This window comes from Callithrix jacchus, chromosome 9 (assembly GCF_049354715.1).
Source record: "Callithrix jacchus isolate 240 chromosome 9, calJac240_pri, whole genome shotgun sequence".
In the NCBI taxonomy this organism is placed as follows: domain Eukaryota; kingdom Metazoa; phylum Chordata; class Mammalia; order Primates; family Cebidae; genus Callithrix; species Callithrix jacchus.
In genome coordinates, this window is record NC_133510.1 from 133,316,786 (window position 1) to 133,335,152 (window position 18,367).

Sequence of the window (18,367 nt, forward strand, 5' to 3'; positions counted from 1 at the left end):
ACCCTGAGAGCTGTGGTGCAAAGCCTGTGTAAATGGCGGGGTGTTACAGCTTTTACCTATTGTTCAGAGTCCTCATAACAACCTTACAACGTAGCTACAATTATTATCCCCGTTTTGCTCTTAAGGAAACCAAGACTCAGAGAGGCTCATTGACTTAGCTACAGTCACACAGCTCCGACACGATGAGGCCAGGATTCAAACCCAAGAAACCGAACTGTTCTGTTGGGCCACCTCTGAATTCCTGCATGGTGACCTGTTAATATTCCAGCACTGTGACGGGCACGAGTGCTTCCTGGGCGAGTGCATCAGCAAAGAACACCTGCACGAAGGTAGTCACGGCCTCACGGCCAGACCTATACGTGGCTGCCTTGTCCTCGTCCTTCAGCTCTCAGGGACGCATCGCCTCCGAAAACCCAGCCCTGACCACCCCCCCCGGCTAAGTAGTCAGTCTCCGATGCACCACGGTCCACCCCCATTTCCTCCTTTGTCACCTCCACAGCATGCGGCAGCACCTGAACTTAGCCCCCTGCCAATCTGTCTATCCTACGCCTCCCCCATTATGGTATCCATCCTAGTGAGAACAGGTGCCAGCTGAGCATGGTGGCTCATGCCTGTAATCCCAGCACTTTGGGAGGTTGGGGTGGGAGAATGGCTTGAACCTGGGAGGCAGAGGTTGCAGTGAGCCTAGATCATGCCACTGCACTCCAGCCTGGGAGGCAGAGTGAGGCTCTGTCTCAAAACAAACAAAAAACAAAGGGAGAACAGGTGCCCTTTCTACTGGCCTGTGGCTATACGTACCTGGAGTTCCTGACACAGTGCTTGCACAGAGACGATGCATGCTGTAGGCCAGGCACGGTGGCTCACACCTGTAATCCCCACACTTTGGGACGCCGAGGCGGCCAGGCCACATGAGGTCAGGGGTTTGAGATCAACCTGGCCAACATGGTGAAACCTCATCTCAACTAAAAATACAAAAATTAGTCAGGCATGATGGTGGGTGCCTATAATCCCAGCTACTCGGGAGGCTGAGGTGGGGGGATCACTTGAACCTGGGATGTGAATGTGGCAGTGAGCTGAGATCGCACCATTGCACTCCAGCCTGGGCGACAAGGTGAGACTCCATCTCAAAAAAAAAGAGAGATGGTGTGTGCTGTAGACTCACTGAATGACTGAACGAAAGGGTGAAGGAATGCGTCCTGGCTCCTCTCAGACACCGCCTTCTTCACCAGGTACTGGCCTGTCCATCTGTCTGGACAGAGCTCTCAGGTCAGACAGCTGAGAGGTGGGGTAGAGGCCACCAATATGTCACAGAGTTATAGCAAGAACGTGCGGCTAGGCTGAGAAATCTCCAGGCACAAGAAAATGGAGTCGCTTACCTCAGTGATGAAACTCCTCACTCTGAAGCCAGTAAACATTTCTCATTAAGATCCAGATAATAGGGCTGGGCACAGTGGCTCACGCCTGTAATCCCAGCACTCTGGAAGACCAAGGCGGGGGCAGATCATGAGGTCAGGAGTTCGAGACCAGCCTGGCCAACATAGTGAAACCCTGTCTCTACCAAAAATACAAAGAATTAGCTGGGCATGGTGGCAGACGTCTGTAATCCCAGCTACTCAGGAGGCTGAGGCAGAAGAATCGCTTGAACCCGGGAGGCAGAGGTTGCAGTGAGCTGAGATGGCAACACTGCACTCCAGCCTGGGTGACACAGTGAGACTCCATCTCAAAAAAAAAAAAAAAAAAAATTCCAGATAATAAATGTTTTAGACATTTGGGTCAGATGGTTTGTGTGGCCGCTACTCCAAGGAGTGAGAAAGTGACCTCCTGTGAACTGAAAATGAATAGGCGTGGCTGTGTGCCATGGGTGCCAACACAATTTTATTTAGGAAAAAAAGCACTGGATCAGATCACAAGGCATAGCTGCTGACTCCTCATGAAATAGCTTTCACATCAATGAAAGAACTAAGTGGACATCTAGCACAGAGTTTAAATATTATACTGGAATAGAGGACGGATATATTGTATGCAAATAGCCTGTTTCAAACCCGCATAATTCCAGGCTGAACTTTGCAAAGCAGCGCACATCGCCAGGGAATTTTTCTGTATTTCTGTTGACCAGCTCAAGTGGCACTGACCTTCCACATGGGGGAAAATGTGGCTTACTATTAACATAGTCGGCCTGCTTTAAAGTTGTACGTTTTTTCTAATTTTAAAAATTGCGGTGTAGGTGGCATGTGCTCCGATTTTGGTCTAGTGAAAGTCTGTGAATATTCGTCATACCATCTACTCCAAATTCCCAGAATCTGGAATTCATATGAAAAGCAGCTCTGTGGCACGTGTTGGTCTCGCTGCCCCTCCCCTTGGGCCGTGAGCCACTCAGGAACACGTTGCTCTCTTCTGACCCTCTGTGCACAGGGAGCTGGTGCTTCCATGTAGCAGGCACCCAACACAGGCACCAGGTCACCTGAGCCAAGCAGCTGTCTCACCTCGCAGGTTGAGAAGGAGTTAGGAGAGCAGCAGGGACCTCAGCAGGACATCACAAAGCACTTTTTTTTTTTTTTGAGATGGAGTGTCACTCCCTTGCCCAGGCTAGAATGCAGAGGTGTGATCTCGGCCCACTGCAACCTCTGCCTCTCCAGTTCAAGCAATTCTCCTGCCTCAGCCTCCCGAGTAGCTGGGATTACAAGCACTCACCACCACACCCAGCTATTTATTATTATTATTTTTTTTTGGTAATTTTAGTAGAGATGGGGTTTTGCCATGTTGGCCAGGCAGTCTCAAACTCCTGAACTCAGGTCATCTACCTGCCTCAGCCTCCCAAAGGGCTGGGATTACAGGCGTGAGCCATGACACCCAGCCAGAAAGCACGTTCTGATTGATGATAAAGAATGTACAGTTCTGCAGTCTTTTCCCCTGGAAGAGTGTGTGTTTGTCTGATAATAGCTAGGATGGACTTAGTCCTTCAGGAAGCTGAAGGAAAGGGCAGCAAATATTCCTGGCATCCTTTCAGACCTGGCATCTAGGAAGTGAAATGTCTTCTGCCCAGTGTGACCTGTGCCTTTTCTTTTTCCGTGCACTTTACCAAGCATTTAAAATTCACGGTGACTGTGGCCTCGTCGCTGAGTCGACCACATCAAAAGCATCTTGCAATGACGCGTTTTCCTCTATGAAACCCGAAGCTGTAAGTGGAGCTGCTATTACCCTGGTGATTAAGCCACTCCCTGGCCCAGTGGGTACACATTCAAGCCATCAAAATACGGTGCAACAGGTGCCTTCCCAAGTGGGGCCCTGGTGGCCTGACCCCCGTTCCCCCGATACCTTGTTCCAATTCCCACAGGTTTGCGTGGAAGCTGGGGTGGGGGCTGCCTGCTGCAGTCACGGAGGGGCAGACGGTGGCTTTGGGACCTCACCCTTCCAGTTTCAACCACACCCATTCAGCAGCAGCTCACCCCAGTAAGCAGCTCACCAAATAGCCACGTGGTGACCAGAGACACGGTTTCCAGGGGCACTCACTGGAGACAAAGCAGCCACGGCGACCCAACTGCTGCCATCCTGTTTACGACGCCGTCCAGCCCCGGGAGGACTGAAGTCCCCCGAGTGACAGAGGATGCCTGCCAGCCCCTGTCCTCCCCTGCCCACTGAGGCCCAGCCCTGCTCGGACGCCTGCCCTCCTCCACACGCTCTAAAAGCGCCTCCCGGCCAGTCTACACCAATCCTACTAGTCTCCTGTGAGGCTGTTCTGGCCAATGAGATGAAACAGAAAGTCTGTTGTGGGGTTCCTGGGAACAGTGTTCATGATTGAAAAAACATCGTAGAGACACAGGACAGTGTGATTCCGCTTTTGTTCCACCGAACAGGCATTGCTTGTGCATGTGATGGCAGGAGCGGAGGCAGCAATCATGAGTTCGAGAGGTAAGTGGATCCAGGCCAAGTCAACAGGCTGGAAACGGCACAGCAGGAAGAAATGAATCCAGAGATTCGATGAACTTCTGAGTTGCCAAAGAAACCAACCCTGGAACTGTGCCAGCTGTAGACTTCTCCTTCCAGCAAATGAGATATCCCTTTGCTGCTGAAGGCATTACCAGTCAAGCCTTCTGTTACCTGCAGCCTGACGCATTCTAACCTACAGAGAGCCCACTCCTGGATTTCCTGGATCTGGTTTGTAGGAATTACTCAGATGTAATGACTTAGATCCATGAAATGACGGAAAAACACCTTTCCTGGGCAAAAAAGGGAAGAGGCACCAGTTCTCCCCCCTCTTGTCCCAAACCCAATGGCTTTAGCCCAAAGGGCAGAGGAAAAGGTGCGGAGCAGACCAAGCCCAGGAGCTTGAGCGCTGGATGCTGCCGCATTTCACTTCCAAGTGCCACCTGTCTATTAACAGGTGCGAACCCCAACCTAAGTAACACGTTGCTTAGCAAGCAGTGATCACCTTCTCCTGAACTGCAGTGCCCAACCTTCCTTTTGGGGGAATCTACCTGATTCTCAGCACAGTTATCTCAGAGAGGTCTGGCTTCATCCTGGCTAGTCAGGACACCCTCTCCCTCTGGAAACAGTGGATGGCTTAGAACTAGGCAACGCCGGAGCCAGTCCAATGAGACACTACCTTGGTCCCTGCAGGGCAGTCTGCGAAGGGTGAAGCCAAGACAGCAAGAGGCAGAGCCAAGAGCTGAAGAATGAGGAGCTTAAAAGCACAGCTGGATCCTGGCTTTTCAACTCCGCGAGCCAGTGGGTCTCTCTCTCTCTCTTTTTTTTTTTCTGAGACAGAGTCTCGCTGCGTCACCAGGCACCAAGCTGTAATGGAGTGGCACAATCTCGGCTCACTGCAAGCTCAGCCTCCCAGATTCAAGCAATTCTCCTGCCTCAGCCTCCCGAGTAGCTGGGACTACAGGTGTGCACCACCATGCACAGCTAACTTTTGTACTTTTAGTAGAGACGAGGTTTCACCCTGTCGGCCAGGATGGTCTCGATCTCTTGACCTCATGATCCACCCACCTCGGCCTCCCAAAGTGCTGGGATTACAGGCGTGAGCCACCGCGCCCAGCCTTTCTCTTTCTTTTCATAACCCATTGTAGCTTGGTCTCCTGCTCTACCTATCCAAAGGAACCTTAAGTGAGGCAGCTCCCCTGTGAGGGACATGGACCCAGATGTTGGGAAGTGCACTCAGCTTGTGCCCCTCTCAAGACTGTGTGTTAAGACCGAGACGCATTTCTTGTGTGTTAACATGGTAGATTGCGGTAGTGATGATGGGGTTTCCCATAAAATTCCTTATTTCCTCCTGGTAATGGAGCCTCCTTTCTTCCAGGGAGCTGCACCTCGTAGTAGAGAAGAGGTTCAGTGACTCTTCCCTCCCACACCCTTCCACATACACACAACTAGACTCCTGCACCAAGGCCTGTCCGGTTGGAACTCATCCCCCCTCCCCAGAGCGGCTGGTTTAGGGGCAAACCCACGGCCCAAACAGCCATTCGTGCTGCTCCATGGGACTTCTGCTGAAACGGATGGAGAAAAGGGTCTTTCTGAAAAGGATGGTCTCAGCTTAGAGCCAGCCTCTGCCACAGCATCCCCCGTTTCACTCCGAGACGCAGGACCTTTGCTTAGTGCAAGCCAGTTTGAGTTCGATTTTTGTCACTGACTAACAAGACTCCTAACAAACGCATTCAGTAACAGTTGCAGCAACAGCAGCCAAGATCGGCCCTTGTGAGTGTCCCCGTGGCAGATTCTGTGATAGGCTTTTCTTTTTCCTTTTTTATTTATTTATTTTTTCTGAGATGGAGTTTCACTCTTATTGCCCAGGCTGCAGTGCAATGGCGCAATTTCAGCTCATGGTAACCTCAGCCTCCCGGGTTCAAGCAATTCTCCTGCCTCAGCCTCTGGAGTAGCTGCAGTTACAGGCATGCACCACCACATACAGCTAATTTTGTACTTTCAGTAGAGACGGGGTTTCTCCATGTTGGCCGGGCCAGTCTCCAACCCCCGACCTCAGGTGACCCACCCACCACCACCTCCCAGAGTGCTGGCATTACAGGTGTGAGCCACCGCGCCCAGCCTGTCATAGGCTTTTCTCAGGAACAATCTCTTATTACCCATTGAGGACACAGCTCCCATCTTACAGATAAGGAACAGATGTTCAGGAAAGGATCATAACACATCCAAGGCCAACTACAAAGTAGCCACGAGCACTTGTGAGAACTAGGAAGTGGTGCCCCTTCTCAGAGGAGGCCTCTGAGGGGCACACGGTTAGGTGGAGGGGATCTCAAGTTCTGTGCACATCGGAGGGAAGAGGGAGCCCTTCCTGAGGCAGACGCCAGACCCTGGCCAGGATGCATGGCCCAGAAGTGGGGTGTGGGCTGGATTGCAGTCCCCTCACCCCAGGTAGCCAGGCACCGTGGTGCAGGCCACACGCACACTATGTCCCAAACCCACGCCTCCTGCATGGGTACCCCCAATTTAAAATAAAAGTTAGAAATTTAAAAAATGGAAAAATTGAAAAGAATGCGTAGGTTGGACCATGAGTGGCATGACATGTTAATCACAGATAAGGAAGGCTTGTCACCTCCCCCTGCCCTGCAGAGACTGCAAAATCCACCTTTTCCTGCTTCTTCCATCTTTGGAGCTCTGCTTCTTGTGCCTCTATGGCCAGACAAGCACGGACAGCAGGGGAGGGGTGACAGCTTGGCTCGAGGGTCTTCCCCATGTTTCCCGGCCATGTGCGTGTGCTCTAACTTTACTTTTCTTATCTCTAGAATGGAGACAACAATAGCCCCAACCATGTGGGGCTGCAGCTAGGACAAAACCAGATTTAAAAAAGAACGGGAGCCCCTAAACCGCTCTGAATAGTGCCTGGCCTACAGCGAGCATGCAGTCAACAGGAGCCAGCCTTCCAGTCAGGAGGCCCACAATGCTGCCCTCACCCTCCAGCGACTGCCCATCCTGCGCCTGCCCAGCCACAGGCCTCCTTAAAGACCTAGAGGCAGAAATACCATTCCACCCAGCAATCCCATTACTGGATATCTACCCAAAGGAACAGATCATTCCGCCATAAAGACGCATGCATGCAAATGCTCATTGCAACACTCGTCACAATAGCAAAGACATGGAATCAACCCAAGTGCCCATCAATATTACATAATATTATATACCCAAGGGAACATAGATGACTCCACCATAAGGACACGTGCACGCGAATGCTCATTGCAGCACCAATCACCGTGGCAAAGACGTGGAATCAGCCCAAGTGCCCACCCATGATAAACTGGATAAAGAAAACGTGGCATACATACACCATGGAACACTATGCAGACATTAAAAGGAATGAAATCATGTCCTTTGCAGGGACATGGATGGAGCTGGGGCCATAATCCTCAGCAAACCAACACTAAGGATAATTGGGTGAAGGATGCAGTCCCACAGGGCGCTGTCCCTTGCACGGCCTCCGCAGAGGGAATGAGAGTGGAGCCCCCGGACTCCTCCCATTTTCCAGGTCCCTCCTCGGTGCATATGCAGGTCAGGTGCAAGCTCTACCCCTCCCCACTCTGGAGATGGCAGGGCCAGGTGTGTGCCGTGTCAGTGTAGAATGAGTCATTCATTGAATTATTGAAGAAACGCACATGGACACCGCCCTTGAACTGGGACCACATGGAGACTCCTGTTTGGTTCCTGCCTTTACGTGGCTCTCACTCTTAGGGGGAAGCAGGTGCACAGGAGAACGGATGCAATGCCTCACCCCCAGGGCCCTGCACAGTGAAAGAGGGAAAGCCTGGAGAATTTCTGGCCAATTCCAGTGAAGCCAACCCCAGTGAAACTCAGTATCTGAGGTGATCATGGAGGGAAACTGCTGGCTTCTCCCTGCACAAGCAGAGCTGCCAGGGGCTAAAACGGCAAGGCTGGCACCACCACACTGATGTGTTGGGATCCACGGGGTCACGTCAAGGCTGTGCTCCCAGGCTGAGCTCAGGAGGAAGACCAACATGCCATCTTTGCTTGACTCCACTCAGTGGGCAACCTTGAAACCAGAAGACTGGCTTTCCCTGCCTTCTCAGCCAGATGGCCCACTCCCGGGCCCAGGAGAGAGGAGCAGGCATCCTTGGCACAGGCCACAGGCCCCACGGGGAAAGTGGGGAAAGTGGGCTCTCTGACCCCACGCAGGCTGGGTTGAAAATCGAGCCTTACCATTGACTGGCTGTGTGTCCCAGAACCTCCGTGTCCTCCTCCCTGAAGTGGGAAGACTATAGCTCAGGCCTGCGAGAGGATTCGATGTTGTGACCCCGGGAGAACCCTTATCAAAAGGCCTCGCCGTCTTTGGGCTTCCCAGGGCCATCAACTGGGTGGCTTAAAACTACAGAAATTTATTCTCCTGCAGTCCTGGAGGCCAGAAGTCCAGACATCTGCAGGGCAGAGCTCCCTCCAAACACTCCAGAGGAGGCTCCTGCTGCCTCTGCCGGCTTCTGGCGGCTGCAGGCATTCCTTGGCTTGTGGCCACATCACTCCGGTCTCGGCGTGGCCTTCTCTCTTATCTTAAATCCCCTCTATCTTTCTCTTACAACAGCATCAGTCATTGGATTTCAAGCCCAGCCGGATAATTCAGGGTAGTGTCCTCTCAAGATCCTCAACATGATACATCTGCAGAGGCAGCACATAGCGCTTTCTCCAAATGAGATCGCACCCGCAGGTTCCCAGGGTCAGGCCGTGAGCACATCTTCCCGGCGAACACCATTTAACCCGCTAGAAGCACGCCTCGAGCGGCTCTCAGAAACGGGGCTCCAAGGACAGCAGCTGTTATGATGGTCAGTTCTCCGCCCGTCTCTACCCTCCCTAATTCTCCGCCCGTCTCTACCCTCCCTAATTCTAGGGAGAAATGTCATTTACTCCGCAAACCCTAGGACCCCCTGAACCTCGCTGAGGTCACTCTTGCACAGAATTTCAGAAGGCTTACAAGTAGAGCTACACAAATGCGTAGATGTGGAAAGTCAGAGTGGGTGCCAGCTTTTAGCTGTTGGTTGTGGTGGTATTTTATTTTTTCTCTCTTTGGGAAAACAGCAGGATGGAGTAGAAGAATGAGCTTCCCATCAGAATGGACACACGTGGACTCTGGGCCCAGGCTTGCCGGTGGCTCTCTCGGTGTGGACTCTGGGCCTAGGCTTGCTGGTGGCTCTCTCAGCAGGGACTCTGGGCCTAGGCTTGTGGTGGCTCTCTCGGTGTGGACTCTGGGCCCAGGCTTGCTGGTGGCTCTCTCAGCAGGGACTCTGGGCCTAGGCTTGTGGTGGCTCTCTCGGTGTGGACTCTGGGCCCAGGCTCGCTGGTGGCTCTCTCGGTGTGGACTCTGGGCCCAGGCTCGCTGGTGGCTCTCTCGGTGTGGACTCTGGGCCCAGGCTCGCTGGTGGCTCTCTCGGTGTGGACTCTGGGCCCAGGCTTGCTGGTGGCTCTCTCGGTGTGGACTCTGGGCCCAGGCTTGCTGGTGGCTCTCTCGGTGTGGACTCTGGGCCCAGGCTTGCTGGTGGCTCTCTCGGTGTGGACTCTGGGCCCAGGCTTGCTGGTGGCTCTCTCGGTGTGGACTCTGGGCCCAGGCTTGCGGTGGCTCTCTCAGGAGGGACTCTGGGCCCAGGCTTGCTGGTGGCTCTCTCGGTGTGGACTCTGGGCCCAGGCTTGCGGTGGCTCTCTCAGCAGGGACTCTGGGCCCAGGCTTGCAGTGGCTCTCTCAGCAGGGACTCTGGGCCCAGGCTTGCTGGTGGCTCTCTCGGTGTGGACTCTGGGCCCAGGCTTGCTGATGGCTCTCTCGGTGTGGACTCTGGGCCCAGGCTTGCTGGTGGCTCTCTCAGCGTGGACTCTGGGCCCAGGCTTGCTGGTGGCTCTCTCGGTGTGGACTCTGGGCCCAGGCTTGCTGATGGCTCTCTCGGTGTGGACTCTGGGCCCAGGCTTGCTGGTGGCTCTCTCAGCGTGGACTCTGGGCCCAGGCTTGTGGTGGCTCTCTCAGGAGGGACTCTGGGCCCAGGCTTGCTGGTGGCTCTCTCGGTGTGGACTCTGGGCCCAGGCTTGCGGTGGCTCTCTCAGGAGGGACTCTGGGCCCAGGCTTGCTGGTGGCTCTCTCGGTGTGGACTCTGGGCCCAGGCTTGCTGGTGGCTCTCTCGGTGTGGACTCTGGGCCCAGGCTTGCTGGTGGCTCTCTCGGTGTGGACTCTGGGCCCAGGCTTGCTGGTGGCTCTCTCGGTGTGGACTCTGGGCCCAGGCTTGCTGGTGGCTCTCTCAGCATGGACTCTGGGCCCAGGCTTGCCAGTGGCTCTCTCGGCGTGGACTTGGATTCTGGGTCCAGGCTTGCCGGCAGCTCTCAGTGTGGACTCTGGGCCCAGGCTTGCTGGTGGCCCTCTCAGCAGAACCCAACCTGGGCTGACCACGGCCTCTTCTGCCTCCGGGGTCCAGGCCACCATCCTGTCTCCTCTGAAGCACTATGGCTGCCTCCTGACTGTTCCTCTGCTGCACTCTGCCCCTGCCACCATGTGTCTTTGACACAGTAGCCAGAAGGGTCCTGGGACGACGGAAGTTGCAGTGTGGCTCTCCTTTCTCCGTGCCTCCCCACTTCACTCAGAGTCAAAATCAAAAGGCCCACAGAGGCCACCATGGCCCGAGTTCTTTCCCTCCCACTACCCCTCTGCACAAGTCTTCTGCCACCTACCTTCTAACACTGGCTCCATGCCATGCCTTCCAGCCACTAGCCCCCTTGTCTTTCCCCAAAAACCCCAGGTACGGTGGTACCTCAGGGCCGTGGCACTGTCAGACATCCCAGTATCCTGGCAGGCACTTCCAGAAGCGCCCCCAGGTCTCTGCACCCACTCCTGCTGCCTTTCCTTAATGGTCTCCTCATCAAGGCCTTCCGTCCCATCCTACTGAAAACTGCAACCCCCACTCCCAGCCCTCCGGACAGCACTGAGCCACCCATCCACGCCACAGCCACTCACCGTGGAACACGCTCTACCACACACAGGCGCAGCCCCTGCCCATCGCCTCCTCCCAAGCGAAGGTGAATGCCAGGAGGGTGGAGAGTCTCTCCGTCCATGCCCTGCTCGACTTGAACCACCTTGCAAAGCAAGCGCACCCAGCACAGTCCTTACTAGAAGGGAGCAGAGAACAACTGTGCTGGGACTGACTTCCTGGTGGAGGAGGGAAGAAAATACACACACAAACAGGTAAGACCATCGGCAGGTGGAAAAAGGACAACAAATAAAACAAGGGCAAGGTGGCTCCAGGACAGGGGCGGGGGTGGGGGACCTGAGGAGGAGGCAGCGTAGTGGACACGTCAGCCACGGGCAGGCATCGGTCGGCCACAGGCAGGCATCGGTCGGCCACGCGCAGGCATCGGTCGGCCACGCGCAGGCATCGGTCAGCTACAGGTAGGCATCGGTCGGCCACGCGCAGGCATCGGTCAGCTACAGGTAGGCATCGGTCGGCCACGGGCAGGCATCGGTCAGCTACAGGTAGGCATCGGTCGGCCACGCGCAGGCATCGGTCAGCTACAGGTAGGCATCGGTCGGCCACGCGCAGGCATCGGTCAGCTACAGGTAGGCATCGGTCGGCCACGGGCAGGCATCAGTCAGCCACAAGGAGGCCGGGGACGCAGCCTCCGAACGGGTCAGCTCTGAAAGCTAATGACTGTGCCTGCAGGTGTGTGTGCGTGCATGAACTGGAAATGCAGCTCCAAAATTAGATTGTGTGTGTGTGTACAATCTCTATCTATATATAGCTACGTAAACTGTCTATAGATATGTGTGTAGTATATATACACACACACACACATATACATGTGCACATATATAATCTATCTATCAGAGACAGAGAGAGACTGATCTGCCAGCAGAATGGACACACGTTTGTCTGAAGGGGAGAGAGTAGACAGTTGTCAGAAGGGGAGACAGTGTGTTTATTCCGTTTCTCAGTTGCAACGGCAGTGGGTGAGCCCTTCCCCAGTCTTACCTTATGAAACGAGGGTGACCAGCATTCGGGGATAGCAAAACGACCTTTCCTACCCTATTTTGGGCCTTAGGGAAAAATGTAATAGTGCATGTAAACTGTCGTTTGGGGTGGGGGGAGCAGAGCACACAGCTATTTGAACCACAGTTTCTCCTCATGCTATCACATGAGGCTGGAACCTGAACGATCTCTGGAAGGCTGCAGAGTCGAGCGGAGTTTCAGATCCACGCTGGAAGAACAGGGAAAAGCTTCAGAAGGGCTCCGGGTGGTATCTGCCACGGATTCAGCAGAGGAGCTGTCCTGGACATGGGGCCTGCGGGGGCTGAGTCTGCGATTTCAGGCCCTGCTTCGCCGGCTTCTGGCAGGGAAGATGCTGTCCGCTGCTCACTGCTGGTTAAATTCAAGGAAGAAGCGACACCGTGTAGCAGCCCCACAAAGAACCATCTTGCCTTCTGGTAGTGAAGACAAATGAAGAATTTAACAAAGAAAAGTCAGCTAACCAGAAAGTTTACAGAGCAGGGAGTCCCACAGGACCAGCGTCATGGGCTCCACTCGGTTCTCAGAGCTTACTGAGTTATCTCACTGAATCCCTACCCCAAACCTCATAAAGTAGGTGTCACTGTTCCCGTTTTACAGCAGAGGAAACAGAAAGACTCAGAGAGGTTAAGTAACTTGCCTGGGGTCACACAGCTGAGGATGTGCATAAACCCACACACATTAATCCCTCCCACCTTGCTTCTCCCACTGTTTCCTCCCTGCTCATGGCTGGAAAGACTCCCTTCAAACACCGTCACGGGGATATCAACACGATAGGTAAGTGGCAACCTCACCCCAGGCCAGGGGTAACTGAACAAGGCCGTAAGCCATGACTTGATCTCCGCCTGGCTATGGACAGACGGCGGAATGGGATTCCATTCTGATTCCAGTCAGGCTCCATCACAAGTACAGACTGTGCCAGCATCTCCAGAGAGGCAGGTGGAAAGGCGGGTGGAGAGAAGGAGGTACCTGGGCCCCTGGGGGAGTGGAACGGTGTTGGCTTCACCCCCAGCTCCTGGCCTGGGTCTAATGACTGGGATTCCCCAGCCCCAGTTCCTCGTCTCTGAAATGGAAATCTTCTCTGGACTGGCTTCCTGGGGTACCTGTGAGACGCACATGTCAAATGCTCAGCCAGCTTTGGCTCTTATTAGTGGTTCGACTGTTTACTTACGTGATTATGGGCTTGTATTACTGTGCTCCTGACGCTGTCGTGTCCGGGAACTCCTGCCCACAAATGTCACATTCTCTCCTATTTATTGCATTCTCTCCTTCCACATGTATTTCAACAAGAACAGCAGCTACTCTTCGCTGAGCACTGATCTCGTGCGTGGTATTGCTATCAATGCTTCCGAGTGTGTTATGACATCCTCCTCACTGTGCCCTGGGAAGTGGGCACTCCGCTGGCCCCATTTTGCAGATGAGAAAACCGAGGCAAAGAGGTTAGAAGTGGCACGCCCGAGGTCACAGGGCTAGAAGGTGGAAGAGGGGGACCGAGATCCAGGCACAGGGTCTTTTCCTCCCTCGCTCACCGCCGCGGTGTGGGGCTGCTCCTGGGTGTGGACAGTGCCTTCAGATTCCAAGCCCACCAAAGGTGAAAAGCGGGAGCAGGGTCCTTCTCGCTTCCCTGCGAGGCAGAGCCAGGCTCATGGGTGAGCTTTGTCCCTGAAGGGACAGTTTCTCTGTCACCTTTGCCTCCTCCGTCACCTATGCAGGGGCTGCAGGCCTGTGACAAGCTGACCTACTCAGCTCCCAGGACAGGCAACAAAAAGGGTCCCAGGGTGCAGGAGGAAAGCCGAAAGGAAACAGATGGGAAGGTGAGTAATTAAATCAGCACGTCCCAAACAGCTAAGGGAGGGGACACGGAGCAAAGTAACGAAGGCAAAGCATGAAGTGTCAACTCACAGAACGGGCGTGCGCTTTGGAGAACCCGTCCACTCCGGCCCTTCGGGCGAGCACAGACCGAAACCACACATGCGCTTCTGTGTCGTGTTTCTGGAATTCTGTGGAGTTTCTTTTCTCACATAATTCCTCAGAAAGCAGCCCAGCGCAGAGTCACAGGTGGAAGCTCCGCGACCAGGCACCAGCTCTGCCCCAGGTGAAGGGGCAATCTGCTTGCATTTTGGAGCAGGCAGGCGAAGCCCTCCTGTATTTTAAACAGGTAACGTCCTTGTCATGTGAGATCACTCAGTTAGAACGCTGGCCTTGTCGCTAAAACAATAAACAAAGTTTGATTATGTTCGTTGCTGTTGCTGCAGTTGTTGAGATGAAAAAGAAACCTGTGTCTTTAAATGGGGAGGGGCCGAGAGAGAAGGCCTGGGCAGCGAAAAGGCTGATGCGCTGTGGAAGGGAAGGGGTTTAATCTAATTTAGTTGGAGGGTGTCTGTCTGCAGTGTTGTTTTTGGAGTGTGGGAATAGAGGCGGGAAGCTGCCCCCTTGAATGGTGCCTCCTGAGCCAGGAGCAGTGGGGAGCCCGTCGACGCCAGCGATCCAAAGCCCAGCCTTGAAAGAGGATTAAATCAATGCTCTGATTTGCAATTCACACTAATGCACCCCGTGGAACCTTTGGTAATATTTCAAACCACATTTCAAGGGAAGTGGCCTTAAAATAGCTGCCTAAATCGTGCTGGAGCCACCTCGGACACCCGACTCACCCCCTTTAGGATGGGGGTGCTTTGGGGCTCACTTCTCACCATCCCCAGCCCTCCACGACTCACTGCCAGTGTTTCCAGGCGGAATTAAAACTTTCGTGCCTGTTGAATTCACCGCAACTTCCCTGGCTCTTCTGCCGGTACAAATTGTGTTTTCTAAGCATCACTTCAGATCTCTAAAGGTATTTTCCCTGGTGAAAAAGAGGGGCACGCCACGGGAAGCATGCCTACTTGATCAGAAAACGTAATTTTCTGTGCATGTTTTCCATCTGATCAGTTTCTGCAGAAACTTGATACCAGATGAGGTCAGAGAAAAATCAGGCCTATTCACATCAGACTTCTCTGCAGGCAAAGCAACTTTTTATTACTGGTAAATAGACCAGTTTTCATTCTTGAAGGTAGAATTGGAAACGTCCCTGACTAAATACAAATATTGGTGACATAAGAAGAAACACAGGAATCACTGAAGTGGATCCTCACTCTTGAATGTGCCAAGAGAGATCACGGAAGCAGCAGCTCAAGGAAGGAGAAGGCGGCACGACAGCCTGAAACACTCTTCATCTCAAAATTCGCCAGCGCAACTTCATTTCTGTTTATGAGCCTTTTTCATATTCCACGAGTTTACTCCTGCAATTAGCTTGTAACATGCTAAGCTTATGGTTTAATTTCTTTCTATTGCTGAAAGACTCAGTACTTTTTTTTTATCTTAAAGAGATTATTTGGGTTTTCTCTAATCCCATTTCAGAAAACCTCGCACAGTGCTTATAATTTCCATTGACTAATACATAATAAGAAAAGATACAACTTTGATTTTTAGCAATATCCGTGTCAAAGTACTTTATGCTTTTGACTCTGTGAGTTTAAATGGAATGAAGCCGGGCCTCTCTTTCAATTCCCCTCCACCTCCAAAAATATTTAGTTCAAAACACTGCCTGACTCCTGAAATATTCTCTTTCAAAAACCTTAGACTTACCCCGGTGCACGTTTGCAAGAACGTGAAGGTAGAAAATGCTGACGGATAGCTTTCTGACAGACAGACAGACAGTTTTAGGTGGTTGGGGGTAAAAGCATATTCCTTGTCTCTGCATGTTATGTGAAATCATGTTTAATTATAAAGTTTCATTAAAAACCTTTGCTCAAAATTTTAGAGGCCTAATAAGATTTCCATTAATTTAAACATATCACTATTCCCACGACAGCTCCAAAGCTTTCTTTTCCTTCTTTCATCCATGGTTAAATATGTAAATAAAATGTCTAAAGTCATTCTTCAAAGAAGACAAAAGAAAAAAGAGCTGAGGGAAAGACAGCCATAAAATTCCTCCCAATTCTCCATAACATTTGCCAGAGGGGGGTCGGTTGCCAGCCAGGGCTGAGCAGCGGGGGACCCGGCTGCTCCTTAGCCTGCACATCTCAAATCCCACACACAGGAAAAAAATAAAATAAAATATCTTTTCAGCTGGGGCCATCAAAAGAGCCTTTTCATTTATTAGTTAGAGACTTATCTTCCAGTTGCGGGTTTCTCAGAGCGCTCATTTTTCTATAATAAAGTCTATTTGTTGGTTTCCATCTCAGCTGGACAGGGCCAAGCACTTCTGCAGACGTTTTTATAAAACAGGAGAGAAAAAGGCAATCTGAAGTGGTTATAGCTAAAATAATGGGCCTGAACACGGCTGAATTAGAACAGCACAGAAAACATCAATTAGGAGGCACTTTCTCGAACAGCTCACACTCAGCTCCTGCCGTTTGGCTCTTGCTCTTGCACTAAATATTTCCAATAGTTGCTGAGGGACAGACACTAAAAAGGGAAAGAAGGAAAACGGGGCCCAGGAAGGACCTTTGCAAGGAAAATTCTAGAAAAGCCAAGTGATTTCCGGTGAATCAATTTTAATTTAAAGGTTTTGAAAATTACTCACTAGACCAAAAAAGAATAAGAAAAAAAAAACTATCATAATAAAAACGGCAGTGTGTTCAAAATAAAATCACGCGATTTTTCACGCGGGAAATAACACACTTGAGGGTGGTGTTCTAACTGCCGGGAGTGTCTACCTTCTTTATCACTTTCTCCCTCACCCCGACTTCCTCTAGCACCTCCCAGTGAACCCCGGGCACCCTGGGACACGGACTAGGGGGTGGGTACCTGAACCTGCCTAATTAATTCTGGGATCCTGGGCGCGCAGATATCTGCGGAGCAGATGAATGAATGAGTGGAAAGGTGAGGTTTCCCCAACTTTCTTACAGATGTAAAAATTGTAGGGCTTGTTTTAATTAAAAACCAATAGTCTCCGAGGAAGTGCCCCACTTCTGCACCGCGAGCAGAAAGCTGGTCGGTGAGGGGGGTTCCTGGCAGGCCCCTCTCCTTCCCGGGTGCTTCCCTGGGAGAGCTCACCCCAGTGCACCGTCCCCACCGCGGGGGCCGGGAAGCCCCCACACGGCTTCCAGTGACGTCGGCACACCCCATCCTGCTCCCTGGAATCCAACTGGAACCAGCAGGGGGGAAACGAGGCCGGTGGGCGGGGGGCTTGCTCCCCCGACCTCTCCCAGCCCCCTCCCACCCCGCCCACGCCGGAGGTAGCTGGAGATTGTACACGTGGGCCTGGGAGTTTGCGAACTTTGGAAGAGCAGTACCCGGAGACTCTGGGAGGAGAGGGCCGGCTGCCTCCTAGGGGTGCTGTTTATTTAAGGGTCAACGCAGGACGCTGCGGGAAGCACCTGGCGCATCCTTGGGAACCGTGGGGCTTGGGGGTGGGCGCCCCCCACGAATGCCCCAGGCGGGGGAAGGGAATGGGGGAGACGTCGTGTCCTAAGTGACCCGGTCACAGACCCGCCCGAATCCGGGGGTGTGGGGGGTGAGCTAAGAGGGCCTGCCCAGGGCGCTCTTTCTCCACTTTCCAGGAACACCGAGCGGCGCGCGCTTCCGCGGGAGCGGGGATCCCACGGGCAGGCGCCAGCGCGGTCTTCCCACGACCCACCCCGTCCCACCCACCCCACAGCACTCCGCGTCCTCCGCGGGGCTGCAGCCAAGGAGGGCGCTGGCCGGGCACATCACTCGCCAAGTCACATCAATACCCACGAGCGAACGACTTCCTATAATAAATAAACTCCGCCGCCGAGAAGGCATCTCCAGCCCGGCTGGCGCGAGGCCCCGGCTCTGCGGCTTCGGCGGGGGCGGGGGTCGCCGCGGTTCAGGCCAACCCCCCACTTCCCGAGGGGTGGGAGGAGGGCGGAGTGAAAAGTCCCGGGACGCTCCCGCCCCTCCCCCTCCCCGCCTTCCCCGAGGAGACCAAGGCCCCAAAATCCGGATTCCCAGGGCCCCTCCCCCTTCCCTAAGCTCGCCGCTTTGAAATTTCAAAGAAAACCCCTCCTCGGAGACCGGAGCCCGGAGCTCCGGGCTGGTAGCCGCTCCCCAACCCCGGGACCACGCGGGCAGGTTTACGAGCGAGGGGCCACTTTATGGCCCGGGCCATAAAACGCAAATCCCACCTCTCTTTGAAAGCGCCCTCCGCCCGGGACTCACCATAAAAGGAAGAGGAGATGCGCCCCCCCGTCCCCTCCTCCCGCCGGCCCCGAACTCCCCGTAACCTCGGCGTTCTCGGGGTGCCGGGGACAGTCCCAGGGGCCGCCGGGGAAGGGGCCGCCGGCGGAGAGGGAAGGCGGCGAGAGGCAAAGTTAGAGGCCGGGCAGAGGGCGAGCGAGGGGAGGCGGGCGGGCGGGACGGCCAGGGAGGGT

At 53.7% G+C, this 18,367-nt stretch overlaps 1 long non-coding RNA gene across 1 annotated transcript; it reads right to left on the reverse strand.

Annotated features, from left to right (window-relative positions):
- Positions 1–1,318: 1,318 nt before the first annotated feature.
- On the reverse strand, positions 1,319–17,936 carry LOC144577800 (uncharacterized). The gene is made up of 3 exons (XR_013522417.1): positions 11,259–17,936; positions 10,949–11,140; positions 1,319–10,518 (listed from the first exon to the last, which is right to left on the reverse strand). It is a non-coding gene; the product is annotated as an uncharacterized LOC144577800 (long non-coding RNA).
- Positions 17,937–18,367: the final 431 nt, after the last annotated feature.